We start from the raw sequence: 19,006 nt of genomic DNA, 5'->3' as shown, positions 1-19,006 counted from the left end.
TTTTCTTTCTTTTTTTTTTTTTTTTTAATCATAGAATCATTTAGTTTGGAAAAGACCTTTAAGATCGAGTCCAGCTAACCTAACACTGCCATGGCCACCACTAAACCATGTCCCTAACTACCACATTTATACATCTTTTAAATACCTCCGGGGATGGGGACTCCACCACATTCCTGGGCAGCCTGTCAATGATTGACACACCTTTTGGTGAAGGGATGTTTCCTAATATCCAATCTAAACCTCCTCTGGTGCAACTTGAGGCCATTTCCTCTCATTCTATGACCTGTTACTTGGCAGAAGAGACCAACACCTACCTTGCTACAACCTCCTTTCACGTAGTTGTAAAGTGCAATAAGGTCTCCCTTGAGCCTCACGTTGTCATTTTCTAACTGCTGCAGAAGGTCATGATGGACTTCACTTTCCCATATTCTCATAATTTCCTATCTCCGATGATTCTGCAACTTCTGCGAAGTATGGTGCTTTCTGGGAGTCTTGTGGACTTTGCAATGGCTTCAATTAAATGGAAGAATTGCAACTTGCCAGCCAGTGAATCCATTGTCAAAATTTTGGTTGGACTTGTCACCTTGTGCATCCTTAACCATGCTAAGCTGGAGAAAAGTGATTGGCCAAAGCATTGCAGTGACTTCCACAGTACACAAAGCCAATTTCTGCCCTCCTTTCTACTAATGGCTTTCCACAGGAGGTAAGTGAGGACAAATTTGTCTTTCTTGGCTTAAAAATACCTTGTTTTCGTGCCTATCTGATTATGTACTTACTAAATTTAATCCAACTACAACAAACTGAATCTGTTCATGAAGTTGGATAAATGTGAGCTAAGCTAATTTAAACCATGTGAAAAAATCACACTGATCTGTGCAGTACCAGTCCAATGCTATTTGAAAACTATATGGAAATATAGAAATGAATATGAAGATCTCAAAAATAATAGATGAAGGTCTGTAATTTAGGTGCACATCTAGTTTTTACATTATAAGTAAAAGCATAGGATCTCAAGATGAAATTCAGACATGCAAACTCACTGCCAGAGAAGCAAAGACAAGAAATGGGAAAAAGCTCAAGAGGTCATCCTTTCAGTCTCACACACTGTCATATAAGTTTTCAATTATTATGTCATAGGGTATTTATGTTTCTCATACATGTACTGTAATCACATAACACAAGGCCTAACTTATTATAAGCCTGGCAAAAAAAGTCATCATTTCAATTACGTGTGAAGGCTTGATTATTGTTGCTGGTATCTAGCTCAGAAAATACCCTTATGTTGCTGGACTGTGATCATTTTCCAAATTGTCTTTTGATTACACAGTGTAAATTGAGTTATTTCTTGTTTTATCAATTTCTAAAGGGTTTTAAAAACATTGCAAGATTAATCATTCTGTAAAGCTTTGAATAAAAAATCTAGCATTTGCTGAAAGGACTACTAGAGGGACTTTCAGAAAGATGGACACAGGGAGACTCAATGGATCTGCCTGGCTAAGGGCTGCCTTTGTGCCCAAGGGCCCCCTGCCTTGCCCCTCTGTGTCTTCATGGAACCTCATGGTCCTTATTCAGATAGATTTGCACTGCATTTCTACCTGAATAAAATTGAATAAGATACAGGGATTGCTGTGACACCAGAAACACACTTGAAGACTCCTAAGGAGACCTCTCATGTCCATTCACTCCACTACTTGTCTCTTTTAGCACTGAATAGCCATTAGCTACCTAACAGGGCAGACCCACAGCTCTGCTGTGTTCAGTTCTGTCATCTCGCTTAGAGTTATGTACACCCATATATGCTAAGTTTTATACATCTGACAGATGCATAACTAACTCTTCATTGCAAACAGTTTTAGTTACAGGCTAGGATGTGCTCATCAAAGCTTCATAATAGAACTAAAAGATAAAATCTTGGTCTCACTGGATAGGTTCATATTGATTCTTGAGGGACAGCCTTAGCAAGGCTCAATTTTGCAGCTCATCCGTTCAGCAAACCTGGCCCCAGCAATTGCTCCCACAGAATACACAGGATTTTGCATAGCTTGTTAGATGCAGACATTAAATACAATTAAACACAAGAATTTAACAAACATTAAATTCAAGGAAGCGGATGGCAAAGGGATTGGCAGTGAAAGCTGTTCATGGGTGTTAACAGTTAGGGAATAGGCAGATCAGGGAGTCTGGTGTAGCCTCAGGCTGGTATTGGAAGCTGTAGACATTGAGATTGATGGCAAAAATCATGTTGCTGTCACCTTCTAATTCTGAACAGCCTTGTGTTTGAGTGTAAAATAGGGAAGGAGATCATTGCATCCTCTTCTGCATTGCAGAGACAGAAGACACTCTGTCCATATGATTTTGCTCATTCTCTACTCTGTCAATGTTTCCACCGACTTCAGTAAAAGTCTGAATTGGGGAAGTCCAGCTTTAGTATCTTTTTATGCCTCCAACCTTTCCTTCACAGATCCTGCTCATTTTCACAAATTCATAGACTATATTTTTACTTATAATAAAAGAAAAAAAAAAACCCACTTAGTTACAGCCTTCAAATGAATTATTAGTGCATGACTACTGAAGGTGGAATTCAATACAAAGGGAAAAAAAGTTGTGAAGCCAGATACTAAGCTAATGCAGCTTAGCGTAGTTCCCTTAACATCAGTAGAGCTTTGCTGGTTTACCCAAACTGAGAATCTGGCCAGTTAAAATTTAAAAATACAAGTACCTACTAAATTTGAACTTTGCACTTTGAAATACAAGGCAGACACTTTATCCATTGGTCTGTGCAGTCTTTGCTTAAAATCCAGTGGAATTTAGGCATATTGGTTTTGGCCACTGAAAAGTGCTTATATTGTTCTCTGAAAGAAACAGAAACATGTTGTGAATTCTAAAAAAAAAAAAAAAATTAATCAAAAAGTTTTAAAAAAGTAATTAAAGACAGCTTTGGAGTTCATGCGAAGTGCATTCCTTCATCCCAAATTAACAGCTGTGTGCATGATCATCTGCTCAAGAAGTCAGACTTAATTTAGCTGTCTTCCCTCAGCAGCTAAGTGTGGTAACAGAAGCTAAGATTTCCCTTCCCGTCTTTGCTAACTGTTCATTTTCCTTTTAATCTCTTAATTCCAGCCCTGAATAATGTGTGTAATTTTGGAAAGACCTAGTCTTTAACAAAGTGCAGTTACGGTTGTGTGTGTTGATGGTAGAAAACCTTGATGATAACCATCCTCTCAACATTTGCAGCTGCTCTGCCTACTGAGGGATCCCCTCCTCTGCAGCCCCACCTACCAGCCTTATTGAAGGCTATGGGGTCCCAGAAGAGACCATGCCTGAGGGTAGACGGGCACAAAGGCTCTCTAAAGAATATATCCCTGGAAATGTTATACAGGTAAGATGAATTGACCTGCCAGGCTATGGATTGCAGGTTTGGACATGTCTATGAGGCAATATGCAGCCCCATAACTCAGAGCTGGAAAAAGGGGTGATTTTCCTATTATCATGGGTTAAGTATTACAAAATGGGAGTTTTGACTTTTCAGTCAGCAGTAGAAATCAGGAATAATTAAATCAAAATTAATGGTCTCAGGTGGAAAACTGAACAGCAGATGTATTTACCCAGATAAACATAACACACCTGAGTCCTGCACACTTCAACCATTGGAAGTCATGGAAGTGTTTAACCTGGCTATGTAACAGGCATTGTGGAGGAAACATATACTCTGATCATCTGCGTTGCTTGATTACTCAGTAGCTTACTGGCATGATTTCTTCTGTGCCAACTAGCATGCTCTGCCATAATGATCAGATTCAGATTTTGGGTTTGGGAGCATTAAGGACCATTCCCAAAAGGGTGGTATGAACAAGAATGACAAGACTTGCCTCACTCTACCTTTTTCAGTTCTCCAAAACTGTACTAGCAGATTTTGTACCTCAAACATGTCAGCATATCAAACCCAAGGCAACCCTAATTTTATTTCCATGCTACAAAATCACTGTTTTTATAAGCTGTGATTCACTTATGTATTGCTGTGGACATTTTGAGCACATATTATAATGATAATTATATGTTAGAGTCTCAGGGATACCATGCTGGACCTTAAGGACACCTGAAGGACAGGTGGTACCTAGTGCAGACAGCATCAGGCCAGATCTTTGCTTCAGGGCCAGAGGATGGTCCCTGAACAGGTGTATTTTTTGCACTACAGCCATAGTCACAGCAACTGCAGTATCAGGTTCAAATAATGAATGTTTGTGCTGGAGAGCAACATACTGCTGCGCACTGAAAGGCCACCTCAGAAAACATAGCAGGTACAAGCATAGGAAAGGCCTTTATCCTATACATGTTTTAGGTATTTAGGAAATTAATGTAAAGATATAGAAATAAACTAAAATATCAAAGTATAAATCTGTCTGGCATGTGTTTTTCATTACAGTAATTCTTTTGAATAATGATTCTTTAAAAAACTGTCCTCAATTTTAGACTAGTGCAGCTCATTGATAAGCTGTGTTACTCCTAACAAACCAGAACATAAAACCCCATGTTTTATTAGACAGAATGCATAATGCAGCCTTTTCCATCTGGGGAGGGTCCTCTTTTCTCACTGGGATGAAGCAAGAATATGAATAATAAACTAAGTGGTAGCTCTGAGAGACCAGTGCTGTTTCTCTCTTGTAGAAGTTAGAAAGGCAGAAAACAGGAAAAGCATCTTGGAAGTAAAAAATGGCTATTTTTGAAAGCATTAGGTACAATTGTATGTCCAGGTAGCCATTATTTACCTATGCCCATCAATTCCTATTGCCTTAAATGTGTATTTAGTGTTGAGATGTGCACTACAGCACTTACAGATTCGTGATCAGTTATTGAGAGTAAATATTCTTGAGACAGACTACTCAAAACTCACTACAGAAAACCAACTTCAAGCAGCGGTGAACAAACATTACAAATCCTGGGCCAGGAGAGGCACAAAACATCCCAGCAATGAGAAATATATATTCAGAATGGCCTGAGATACAATGCAAACTTTAAATTAGTTTATATCATGACGGACATCCTAGTCTAAAAGGGTCAGATTTTCTTAGGAATCAGGAAAAAAACTGAGACTTTGGGACTGCTCCCCACCGTGCTAGTCTGACGAAATGGTGTTGACATTAATACAGAGCCAAAGTTGTATTCTGCCAGTGTAAGGACAAAGGCAAAGGCTCACTAGCTGTGTTAAACAACTGATTTGGGCAGTAATTTCACTAATTGTTGCATGTATATGTGGGAATGTGCTTAGAAAATGATTAAATTCTGTTTGACATTTTATCAAAGATCTTATGCCACTTTGCAAGAAAACTGCTTTTAGGACTGCTGTCAGCTCTCTCCATCTGCAACCCTCAAACACTGTGGGATGTACATGGGAAAGTGCATGGGGAAATTAAGCTTGCTAGAGCTTTCTCCTCATAGGGACAGACATATAGGTCAGTATTTTCAAATATTGGCTCCTAAAGTTAGAATCCTGAGTCGTCAGTTCAGCATCTACTTCTAAGATTCTTAGTCCTGGTTCCCCTAGTGATTCTGAGAAGAATCGGTGACACTGTCTAGGGATTAGGTGACTGGTTCTTTATTCATCCCACTTCTAAAAATGCAGACATGCTTCTTCACTAGAAGACGGCTCGCTGTTCTGCAGATTATGCATTTGTAGCAGGTTGCATTTGGCCTTCAGCTATTGATTACAAGAAGTTGAAAACGTTTGAGTTTACATATATAGGTTTAGCTAAAATAACAAAACAAACTTTCCTGGTACTGTGCAAGGCAGTAAATGTTAGCTTAAAAAATTTCCATTAGCCATATGGTCTTCAGGTGACTTGATGTAATTCAAAACAGGCATTCAGTAACCTAATAGTTTTACCGTACCACAGATGTGTGCATTCCCTTGAAATGTATTTTTAGTTTGCGTCTCAGGCCTTGATTCTTTCGCTGGCATTAGAAGCCCAATTACAGAAGCAAAGCAAATTCCAAATTCAGTCCACAAGCCTACATTATCAAAACCCTCTCCACTGGAAAAATATTCATGTCAGGCTTGAAATACCTTAATCATATTTCTCTTCTTCATCCCCCAACACACTATATGAGGATAAGATGTAGAAGAGGTAGAAGCTATCAGGAAAAGCTCTTCCCTATGTTGTCCGAGTCATTTCAGAGAACTGTGATTTGAGTCTGAGCTTAGGCTCATGGGTTCGCAGTTTTAACATGATTATGCACATGCATGACTAGCACCCATACTTGAGTGCACATACTTCGGATTTTAAGTCAGTGGTTCCAAACACATCTTAGTTTGGTTTGTTGCTGTGTGAAGCAGCAATGACAGCTCTGCGGGAGGCTTTAGGGAAAAGGGGTTTATTTCTTTGCTGCTTTGATTTCTTGCAGTAACAGAAGTATTAATGTGAAACCTTTAAGCTCAGATTGGAAAATTTTCAAACTGGATGACTGTGTATTCATAAACTGATGAAGTTTAGATACCAATGAAATATGTGTCTGAAACCTGAGGTGAGCAGGTCCACTTCACTTTGCACAGCTATTTGTTTGGGCTGCTGTCTAGCAGTTGATGCACGATCTTTTCCTCTCCAATCTACTTCTTGTAGCTCTGACAGATTAAATAGAAAAGGTAGTAATTCTACAGCATGAACCTCTTCTCTAGTGTGGCCAGTGTGGGCTAAACAGTCTGTAGCTAACAGACACAAATGTTTTGTTTTGTTTTAACCGTATGGATCAAAGATTAATACAACAGACAGCATATCCCTTATTAAATCATGTATTTTCTATCAGTTGCTCACTATTTTTCTGAGCAATATATCCATTTACATCTAGTATATTTTTTCTGGTGGTTTAGTTTTAAGCAACTGGATTTTAAATGGGATTATTTCAAATGACTGGAAAGATGATGGAGCCACAGGTTCTTTAAAAGATTTTCAGACTCTCTTGAAATGCTTCCAGACTCACCATTAGTGTTGTGGGACATTACACACATCAACTCACCAGAGACAGTAGTATATACTAAAACTGCTTATGTTGTTGTTAGCATAGTGAAGGAGTAAGTATGCTTTATGAGAACTAGATATTTCCAAGAAGCTGAGCAGACAGCACTGTAGGGGGGTAGCAGCACAGGACTTGTTAGCAGAAAAAGGGAGACCACACTTCATAAGATATGACATAGACTCTTGTCTGAAATGAGCTCTTCCTTTGCTGAGTTGCTCATGTTGCAAACCCTCATCAGGTATCACTACTCTTTTTACCTTAGCTTTCATTACATTAAAGCTAATATGAGTAAAGATAGTCATTTAATCATACTGTCATGTTGCCATGCTGTCACGCTGGAAGAGCTGATGCATTTTAGACACGTGTGGTGGACACAGCATTTTTTTTGGCATAGTGGCTATTTGCTTGGAGAACCTGGCCAGTTAGAGGGTGATGCTACCACCTTCTGTGCTCTTACTCTCTTTGCAGGCTAGCAAGTACAACCAGGAACATCTTAACTGCTCAAAGGTGCCAGGATAGCAGCTGTGTCCCCTGTTAGGACCTGAGCACAGAAAAAGGGGAGCCCTTCTACCCTTTCTCACTCGTGTGTATGGGTAGTTATAGGTCTTTTGACGTGGGAGGGGCATAAGTTGTGAATCACCACAAATGCTGCTGCTGTGTATCACATGCTCTTTTTTCAGTTCTGGTACAGGGATACTTACAGGAACTACGATGAAGCTAAACACTATTTCTAACCTTTTATTAATGAGATCACAGTTCCTAGTTCAAAGCAGGTGAAATAATAAATACTGAGCTTGAGTAAGAGAAAGTAAATGATATATGGAGATTCTTATTAAATAAAAAGTAAAAAATTATATTGCAGACATGTTGCTTCTTGCCAAGCACTTGTTGGTGTTCCAAGAAAAATTAATAACTGACCTACTATTCTTTTATTACTTTCTTGAAGCTTTCATCAAAAATAGATATCTTGAGTGTGTTGGATATTTCTGGTTCTTTTGAGGATTTACTGTAATGTTAATCTCCACAATGCGGTTGTGTTAACACCTTCCTGCTGCTAAACCAAATTTCACCTTCAGACACAGGAGGACTGAATTTTTAGACGGGGATAATCCCGGACTCAGCAGTAGTGGATTTTGGAAAAGTGAGTGAAATATAACCCAAGCTGGGCTGGTTCAGTTGGTAGGCTGAAGCTGAGACAGCTTAACAAGAAATGAGTCTTTTAAGATTCTGTGTGTTGATACTTCAGTAGTACGTTACTTTTCTGAAACTTCTAAGGGACTTTATGAGAACTAGAAAACACTATTTCATGGCTGCAGAGTAACAGATTTTTTCCTTAGGAACAAGGGAAGTCCATCTCAGCTGTTGCTAGCCCATCAGCTGCTCTGACACCATTGATGATTGGACCTATGAAAATGGTTGCAGATCCCCTTTTCTTCAAGAGCACATAGAAATTAGAGTTGGATGTTTGCTCAGGTGTTACAAAGTTAGAGGTATTACAGTGATATGAATTGTAGAAGTCTGTTAGATAGATATACAGGCAGGTAAATATAGGAATGTTCTCAGGCCCTAAACAAGACCCTCAAAAGCTGATCCCGTCAGTATGCATATGACATCAATTTGGTGTAGGTGAACCTCTCCTCAGGCTGCAGACTAGGTAAGCGATTGCTTGGATAAGGCTCAACCAATAGAGCTACAGGATGTTCACTGGATAAGAGCAATTCCAGAAGGGCACAAGGGAAGTGAAATCTGAGCTGTGGTTTTCTATAGCCATTGCAAATGAAGTAGGAAATCTGCCCAGTTACTGGTACTTTAGCTCTAGTTACAGGAATAAACTACTATGGTGGTCCATTGTTATGGGAATGTAACTTTTCCTTTCAGCTCTTAGAACAGTTCAGTATGCCTGTCCATATATATGTACATATATACATTTGTATGCAGTGTATAGCCTCGTGCTCTGTGTCAGCCTCTGCTTGGAAAAAAGCGAAAGCAAAAACTTCAACTAGCGAGTGATATAATGAGGTGTTTCTTTTGTGTACCTTGCTTGTGCAAAAGGTTCTTGCATTTAATTATTTTTTGAAATAACTCAGATTGTCCTTTGACCTGAAAAACTCTTTGGCTATCCCTGTATTAGTAAATGTGCAGATGAATAGGTATCGATCTGCAGATGTTCATACTGTATGAATAGTATAGTATAATGCCTAAGCATTATCCTTTAAACATTTGACAGATGGCTCTCAAGGATCTTTATAAATCTTTGGAGTTCCAGAGTGGTTGAAATAAATGCTTCTATCATTGTTTTACAGCCACAGAAAGCAACATACTAAAGTATTGCATAACTTGCCAACAAGGAAAGTCTTTCTTTGAACCAGGAATATATGCCATGCCTGTTGACTTCCAGTTAATTTTTAAACTTCAGTAGTTAAATGCAGTCTCTTTCAGAACAACAGATGGCTATATATTTCTATCTCGATCTGTGGAAAATAGTGCTACTTCTCACCTAATGGACCAAATGGGCCAGAAATACCTGGGCTATATCAGGTTTGTTCTTTGTGACCGCATGATGTGAAAGCAAATGCCAAACACAGCCAAAACAGAATGGTATTTCAGCCAAGCCATATTCACTTTGTGGTACTCTAAATATCTATGCAACATACAGGGTTATATAAATCAGGCACACCACTTGTAGGCAAAAATATTCACCAGCAAAATGTTGTAAATTTCTTATTTAAAATGAATGCATAAATAAGAACCAGATTATGCAATGCGTTAACACAGATTTTTGACTTTGTAAACAACAGCGACATATCTCTGATTCACACTTATTTTTATTAAGAAGAACCTTTTAAGTCTTGTCTAGATTAAAAGTATTCATAATGCAACTTTTCGTCTTCTGTCAAAAGCTTGCCTTCTATTAGATCAGTGACATTTCCTTTGAAAAACACATCTGGCTTCTGAGACTACAGTGTCCATCAATGAAATTCCTGGTTGTGAAAGAGCAACAAGAAGGTGATGTAGCAGATAAGGTTACTGACATATCTCCAAATAGGATTTCCTCTGTGGCAATTTTGAATAGTCAATTTTGAAAACTTATAAAGGGTTTTACAGATAGACAGTGAAACTTTATTATCTTAAACTGGTAAGGAGATAGGGTATTCTAGAGTAAAATAGATGGCTACCCCATTCAATTTTCATGCTGCATACAGATGTGTTTGTTGTCTGATTGGAAAAGTTTTAAAAAAGAAGAGTCTCTGCATAATAAAACCAAAATACACCTGGCTAGTTGTGAAATGCTGAGTGAAATGCTGATTTCCTAAAGCATATTCCTTCCTGACTTCTGTAAGTAATCGGTTTATACCAAGAAGCATGAGGTTTCATTATACTTAATTATCTTAGTGTAATTATAAATGCTAATGGTCACATAATTATCAAGCTCTTTTTAAAATCCAATCACTCAACTCACTATTTCATTCAAAAGGTCTCTTGGGGCTGTAAATCCCATATTTTGCATGAAATAACATTTCCTTGAATTTGTTCTTCATTTAACTGCCATTAATTACACCATATAACCTCTTCTTATATTTGGAATAATGAAAAACTGTGTGCTTGTCATAGGTTTATATTAATATCACTACATTTCAGTGCTCATTTTATAAGATAAAGCCATAAAAGAATACATAAAAATGTAAAACCTAATGAATAAGTTGATAACAATCATAGAAAATAACAAGTTTTATGAACACTATTACAAACACTATCTTAAATCCTCATGCAAGCAGTCCTAATAAAAAATATGTCAGATCTGCAATGAATCCAAAGTCAAAGTATGTAAGAGATGAATCTAGACTCTGGGATTGTATGATAATCCCATTCTGCAAAAGGCACCATAGAGAAGTCCTGCATAGCCTGAAATAGCCTGTCAGACAAGTCTCACAGACTCCAAGACTCCAGACCAGTTAAAAAGCTTCATAATCACAGGTGGATAATCAGTACTTTTTTACTCATCCTTTAATTCTAATGTCTCAATTCTGGACAGTCCTCCTCTTGCATCGCTGTAGGTAGCAGGGTGCTGCTGCTGATCCTGGTGAGTGCAGGATTTACACCGGCCTTTCCTCCACCAGCATGGCTCACTGCTGCTCTCACTACTTAATTCCAGTCCATCCCCACAGGTCATTAAAATCATTACATTTTTCATTTCAGAAATCTGACCTTTTCTTACAGCAAAGCCCTCTATGGGATCTCTTTTATTTAATTAGCCATATAGGAGGTAACACACCTGCATCAAGCAGAGCAGGGAGTACTACTTGCTGTCCTGTGAACTCTGTTTTTCCAGTGAGTGCTGCTCCTGATCTACACTCTTAATGACTACCTTAGCTGTCACCTCCTCTTTCCAGCATTTGTATGTTCAGCAAACAGGCTCCTTGTGTCCTCATTCTTTGGCATACTCCATTCTTAGCTCTTTCACAGTGTGAACCAGATCTCTTTGCCAAAATGTGATCCTTGGCGTATTTGGAGTGTTTGTACTCTTATTCCACCACTCTTCAAATGAAGTCAGCAATGCTCACATGTCCTGCAAGGCTTTGCTGGTTAGGCAGAGACCTAAACATATATTTAAAGTTTCACAGGCAGTCCAGTGCTCTTCATTTTCTTGTCTCACACTGGCATCTAACCCTGCACTACTGAAGTTAATGGGAGCATCCATTAATATAAATCCAAGCTAGACCGGGCTGCTTAAAGCCCCATCCAGACTGGCCTTGAGCGCTTCCAGGGATAGGACATCCACAGCTTTCTCTGGGAAACCTGTCTCACCACCCTCATAGTAGCTCCTTTTCATGGAGCCCAGTATAAGTTTGGCTTTCTGGGCCGCAGGCACACATTGCTGACTCATGTTAAGCTTTTTGTCAACCAACACCCCCAAGTCTTTCTCGTCAAGGCTGATCCCAATCCATTCCCTGCCCAGACTGTTTTTATAGTTGAGTTTGCCCCAACCCAGGTGCCGGACCTTGCACTTGGCCTTGTTGAACCTCATGAGGTTCATGTTGGCCCACCTTTCAATCCTCTCAAGGTCCCTCTGGATGGCAACCTTTGCCTCCAGTCTGTCAACCATACAGCTTGGTGTTGTCAGCAGATTTGCTATAGAAGAACTGTAAAACATATAGTTGATGAACAATATCATTATAGTAGTATAAATACTACCATTTGCTGTAGCAACGGGTCAGATCCCCAGCTAAGTGAGAGTATGCATTCAATTGAAATCAATAGACCTACTTCAGTTGCATATAAACTGCTGGTTGTTCATTCCTCTACTTCTACACTTCCTAATGTATTTACTAATAGAGCTTGGAAACTATCATTGCTGATGAAGATGATTGCGTAAAGCAGGGGACAATGATAAAATGTAACTGAAAATTAAAGTATAACTGTAAATCTGAACAAAATCAGTGATAAAAATTGGCATTTTGAGGACTCAGAAAAGTATAGAATTTCTGAAATTTCTTTTCTTGGCCAACATATGGCATCTAGGAACAGGTGTCAGTGGCCCAGCAGGTTTTACAGCACAAAGAAACTGCAATCCCTTTAAAATTTGTGTATCCCATGGGTTGATCATGACAAAAGATGATGAGATAGCCATAATGCCTTCTTTACAGTGAGCAAACGTTCTACACTAATAGTTGGATCACATAATGACTAGATGACCTCTTCCCAGAGGCAATCTCAGTACTGAGTTGGGAGTTATTTTGTAGAGTTTTATTGAAGATCATTTTCAGTTCTGAAAAGGCAGTCAGCTGCATTCAGTTCTTTTGCTGTAGGTATATCTGATCAACTAATACCTAGTCAGAGTGATAAAACTACTTTCTTGACACAGCATTTCAAATACACACCTCTTGCATAGGTGCACTAGCTCCACTTTTTTTTATTACTTTGAACATAAGATACTTCTATTTGCCTTCATGACTCCCTCCAAATCCTTGTCATTTTAGGGTCAGTAAACTGATCCCAATCCCTGTAATTTGTCATATTACACTCTTTGTTATATTGCACAACTATGTAAATGTACAAGCTTGAGGAAGCCAGAAATAAGGAACTAAGTAATCACCAAAGATTTGTGAAAAAAGTGGTAACAAATAATTGATGTGAATTATTAATCCCAAATGCTTGTGAACATTGTGTGAAATAGCCCAGAAGCTACACTTCCCAAGTGAAATAGAAAAGCCTAACTCATTCAAACTTGCTTAAAGAGAGGATTAAAATTGTCCCTCTGTTCATTGGGAGAAAAGAGAAATTGCTGGTAATAAATATCAATCACAACTGTGGATTTTTTAAACAAACACAAATTAAAGAATAATAGAACTCTTTCTGGAGTTTATTAATGAAAAAAGTGTTAAATTGTCCAACGGTAGTGTAGCAAAGGGAAATGTTTCTATTTGTATGTATGTACAGCGTATAGGGTAGAATATGTCAATGTCATATATGTGCTCTCCAGTTGTAACTAAAGAATATGTTAGAGAACAGCTGTGGAAGAAGATATTTTCAAATCAGCAATCTGGTCATCCTGTACCCACGAGTTTTGAAAGAGCTGGCAAAGGAACTCAATGAACATTAATGCTGAAATTTAATCAGTCTCAGAGCACCAAAAAATTCCATTAGACATTAAAAAAAGTTACCATTGTATTATAATAGGTAAGAGGAATAGTCAAGGCAATTACAGGCCTATCAACCTAAAACAGGGGTTTTCTGTTTTAAATAATAAACAGCTGACACATAATAAGAAAACTGAAGTACTAATATAGTTCTGTGCTACAGTTCCTTCCTTTAAGTGGTAATATAGTACTAATCTAGTTAATGGCAATGCACAGATGGAAAATGGGTCCTGTCTGACCAACCTGATAGGGTTTCTTTTAGTGAAGCTGGGTGATAAACATAATGATGCTTGACTTTTTGAAGTTTTTGACAGGATTCAGCACAACCTTCAGGGTGAAAGCTAGAATGATAAAAAGAAGCGTGGCATATATAACTGATAGAAAGCTTACTATGAAGTCCTTACAAAAATTGAGAATGTGTTGGGCAGTTATTTCTTCCCACTGGAAGCAGATCTGGAACCATTTCATAGAATCATAGAATAGTCTGGGTTGGAAGGGACCTTCAAAGGTCATCTAATCCACCCCCCTGCAATGAGCAGGGAAATCTTGAACTAGATCGGGTTGCTCAGTACCACATCGAGCCTGTCCTTGAATGTCTCTTCATACTTCTATCATTGCCAGCTGGGTTTTCAGGTGATGGAGACTGTGGGAAAGGTGAGTGATAAAGAGGAATGGGTGAGCTGCTCAGTGTAAGCAATTTTTTTCAGACAGTCACATATAATGTCATTCAAGTTGGGGCTGTTCAGCCTGGAGAAGAGAAGGCTGCATGGAGACCTCATAGCAGCCTTCCAGTATCTGAAGGGGGCCTATAGGGATGCTGGGGAGGGACTCTTCATTAGGGACTGTAGTGATAGGACTAGGGGTAATGGGTTAAAACTTAAACAGGGAAAGTTTATATTGGATATAAGGAAGAATCTCATTACTGTTAGGGTGGAGAAACACTGGAATGGGTTGGCCAGGGAGGTTGTGAATGCTCCATCCCTGGCGGTGTTCAAGGCTGGGTTGGGCAGAGCCTTGGGTAACATGGTTTAGTGTGAGGTGTGTCTGCCTATGGCAGGGGGGTTGGAACTAGATGATCTTAAGGTCCTTTCCAACCCGAACTATGCTATGATTCTGTGATTCTAAGTTATCCCCCTTCGTGCAAAGGGGGTCACCAAGTTGTGAGGAAATAGCTCAGGTAAGTACAAGTGCTTATTGTGTGTCAGTGGGCTGTGGTGCTGATGTGATCCTTGGACCGTAAACAGAGTGATCTTAAGAACTGAAATTTTGTACTCCCTCTACATTTGGCACGAATCTGTTACCACAATCCTGTGTTACTGTTTTCTCTGCAGCCTGAGGAAAATGTTCACAATTTGGAAGGGGTTCAGGAAACAGTCATGACGGATACAACAGGACAAGCAAACATACCTTGGAGAGAAAGAGAGGGAATGCAGAGGCCCTGTTTAGCTCAACAAGAAGCAGGTAGGAGGATGCTTTTGCTCACAGTCTACAGCTGACTGCAGGGGGGAGATTGGCCAGAATAAAGGGTTCTTTAGTCTGGATGTGAACATGTAAAAAGATCCAGCATTGAGGATACGTACATTCCATAGTAGTTAAACACTTGAATTGCTTACTGAAATCTGTGGTGAAGTCATCTGGAAATATCTCAGTTAAGATCGCATGTTCTTTAAAGTGTTTTTCATTACAGGCAGGAGCCAGCACAGTGAAGTCCTTAAGGGCAATATCTAGATGCTGATCTCTGAGTCAAATCCTCCCCACAACATTTTTCCTTCCAGTCCAGCATATTTATTTCACTGTCTGGCAGGAGATGAAAAGCCACCATTTTTGTACCTTCTGAACACAGACAGCCTCTCAGAGCCAGGAGCTGTTAGATTTGCTTGGGATAAGCAATTAGTTCTGGAGTGAACTCTCCTATGCCATCTGCTCATGGCTCAGCACTTAGGACTGTGCCTGCACCTGCATCAGAGTGTAAATTGGGTAGGTTTGTACAATAGAGGCAGGAAAACAAGTTAAGTGTTCACAGTGGTATCTTCTCTTTACAGAATCTTTGAGTCCAGTTAAACAAGACTGCGTGACTTTACTTAGTATTGCTCTTCAGCAGGACTGTAGATGGCACGCTAAGGTCTATCGAGTTAGTAGCACCAGAGGCAGCCTTATTCAGACAGCCTAAGAGCAGAACAACCTCACACACAACAAAATACTTACTTCATATTTATCAGCATGCACTCCGGATGCACCAGTGGGCCTTAGATGCCCTTACCAGACTTAGTGCCCTGACAACATTTTTCCTAATAACTTTTCATTAACCATAGCTTGGGAGATGATTTAGATTCAGTGGACAGGCCCTTTCTGAGAAAAAAACTACCTTTAAATCTCCTTTACTTTTATCTTTATACTTCTGTTGTATTTTTATTTAGTTACTAGTTCCAGAAAGTGTTTTATAAGAATTTATTTTCTTTTCTCAGTGTCTGTATCTGGTTATCACAACATATAATCTTTGGATAGCAAAAGCATAATGGTGTTTTGAGCAGTTACATTAAGGACTTGATGCTAGTTATCTAGTCCCATCAAATATGAATTTCAGCTAAACACAAGTTGTTGGAATAAAAGAAGATTCTTTTGTAATTTCTGTTTTCTGAATATTGTGTTCATAGTATTATAAAAGCCTGTATTCTCCTCAGCTATTTGTCTGTACTATTATGAAGCCTAGCTGTTCAAAGCACAGTTGGACAATAACACAGTCTTCTCTAAATCACTCAGGTACATACCACATTGCTTTAGTAAATGTTTTATTGTCAGAAATGTTGGAAAGGATCACTTGAAAAGTTCTGCTTTTTTGGCCAAAACTGATAAAAGTGTTCAGACTGAATATTGAAAAGGAAGATTACACTGAATTATGTACAATTTAGGAAGGGAAAATTAGATACAGGTAGAAATTTGGATTAGATTCTGAGTGTAGCATAATTTCCAAGATAATCACAGTAGTCAGATATTGTGATAATGCTGTCTAATCGCAAGGACACCTGCACATTTTACACAAACTACTTCAGAGCTAGAGCTTCTCTTCAGGGGCATCATCTCTACTACTTCTATTGGGGGAAATCTTCTAGTTCTGCGGTTGGGACACTGTGCTGTGGGGTGTGAAAATGGGTCGGTGTCCTCTTTGGAAATGGCAGGAAATGAGCACAGGTTTTACACTTTCTGGCCAGAAGATTGCTGCTGCTGCTGTCACCTGAGAAAAGGGATTGGTCCCTCCCTACTGCTTTTAGAAAGCGGTTTGGAGAAAACGCAGGGTAGTTGGTGAATGTCTCCTGACAACATGGATCCGCATGCCACAGGGCAGGAAATGGGCAGGACTTCAGTTCTTCCTCCTGGTACCTACCCAAACTCTCTTAGGTTGCTGACTGCTGTGAAAGCTGTTCTGAGACACCTGACCTGCCCTGCGATTGCACTGAGTGCTTACCTGCCTAACCCCACATGAAGGCTTTCACTTCAGGAGTCTAGACATATAGAAAGTAGGAACCTACTTTGGCAAACTGCTGAGCTTTGTAGCCTCGCTCTTCCTCTATACCTCATTAAGAACACTGCGGCAGAAATTTGGCTTACTTGATATATAAATATGTAGATTCTGTAGTGTTTAGGTGAATAAATATAATATATATTTATTAATATATTATTATAATATAAACAACATTTGTTAATATTCTCTGAGGGAATGTGGTGCTGACCATGGCCCTGAAGTGAATGGCCGTGACATTTCCTCAAAATATGGAAGGGTTTAAAATCCTTAGAACAAGATCTTGTAGAACACAAACCAGCAAACTTAATTCATTACATGGAAAAGAAAATCAAGCCTGCCCTTTCCGCACTGTTTTGCTGGGTACATCCTTTGCTTTAATTTTCTTTTTTGCTCCAGGAGTTTCCTGAGGCTTCCCAAGTTCCCTAAGCTCCACACACTCCTTATTTTTATGGACAAACATGGGTGTCCACATAACATCCCACCTACTAATCACGTTGCTTCTTTCTCCTGTTGCTGTCAGAATGCCATACCATAGTACAACTATGTACTAAAATCCAGTTTGTGTGATTTTTTTTCTAAGTTGTGCGATACTCAGAGCAATTTCCTCACCTTAACCTTTCTGAGATATATGGATATACTTCAAGAAGGCTGGGATTAGATGATTCATCAACCCACGCTTTGTAGACTACTACCTACAAGCTGGGATTAGGTTTTATGTCCTGTTACGACTAATGCTCCACAAATACACCAATTGCTGCCTTAAATCTTTGCCCTTGCTGCAACACCAAACCATGCACTGTTTGAGAGATCCTTGAACACAGACATGGTGCAACACTGTTTCTTGGTAACAGTGCCATTAGTGCATGTGGTGATGTCCCCACTGCACAGCCAACAAGTTAATTTTTCATTGAAAACTACAAATCTCTTTATTTGGATCAGGCTTGGATTAATTTGTCAAACTAGACTCACAGGGCTGGCTATTATCCTTTCCAGGGGATGGTGATTAGATCTGTACATAGGTTGGGGGTCTAATCACTGTCTTATACAGTAATAATAAATACTATAACCTTCTTTGCTTTATGTTTTTCTAGCTGTGCAATCTGTCAACCAGTTTATCTTCTTCACTAATTAGGCTGGGGGTTTGGGGGAATTATACTGTAACTCCTAAATCTCCTTCCTGATTAGCTCTGTGTTTACCTTAATTGCTTGATTTGGTAGTTTTTACTGTTATTTTAGTATGGAAGAGTACAATTATTAATACCCTTGGTGGGGGCATTGGTACCTTGACTTTATGAGTGGTGTCAATTGCTACCCCCCCCCCCCCACTGTGCTTTCCCCATGCTGAAAGTGGCTTTAAATGTCAGTAGGAGAACTGATTCTCTGTGCTTCCAGTTCATGCTTATAAGTAGCTGTCATCAGGACTGCTCACTTGTATTACATTTTAGAAAAAATCATAAAGAAAGAGATTTGTGTGGTAGATGTGGGGATTTATCCCCTGTTGAAGCAGGAACAATGGGGAGTGAAAGGCTTCTTTATTCTGCCAGGAGACAAGTTTTCAGATGGAGTGGATGGTCGCTAAAATAAACGAGTTCCATCATTTGGATTACGATCAGTTGGTGACAATTGGATTTTGCACTTTGATGGGAAATAGAGGGAAAGTTTCCTGAGCAAAACTTTTGCCCTCTTTTCTTGGAAACTGAGAACTGTAAGCAGGGAACCACATAAATACTCACTCTTCAAGGAATTGTAGAAGGTAGTAAAAGCACTCTGAGAAGTGTTTTCTAAGTTTAAATTCTAAGGTTATGAAAGAAAGTGGCAGACCACACATGAAAAGCTTGGA

At 39.2% G+C, this 19,006-nt stretch overlaps 1 long non-coding RNA gene across 1 annotated transcript; it reads left to right on the top strand.

The window, feature by feature from the left end:
* LOC133266815 (uncharacterized) lies at positions 1-17,066 on the top strand. The gene is made up of 3 exons (XR_009742527.1): positions 1-703; positions 3,235-3,379; positions 14,978-17,066. It is a non-coding gene; the product is annotated as an uncharacterized LOC133266815 (long non-coding RNA).
* The last annotated feature ends 1,940 nt before the right edge of the window (positions 17,067-19,006 follow it).

Source organism: Pezoporus flaviventris, unplaced genomic scaffold (genome assembly GCF_033815535.1).
Source record: "Pezoporus flaviventris isolate CSIRO_AGI_PZ_B2104156 unplaced genomic scaffold, CSIRO_AGI_Pfla_v1 ptg000007l, whole genome shotgun sequence".
NCBI lineage: Eukaryota > Metazoa > Chordata > Aves > Psittaciformes > Psittacidae > Pezoporus > Pezoporus flaviventris.
This window is presented reverse-complemented; position numbering and strand designations above follow the sequence as displayed.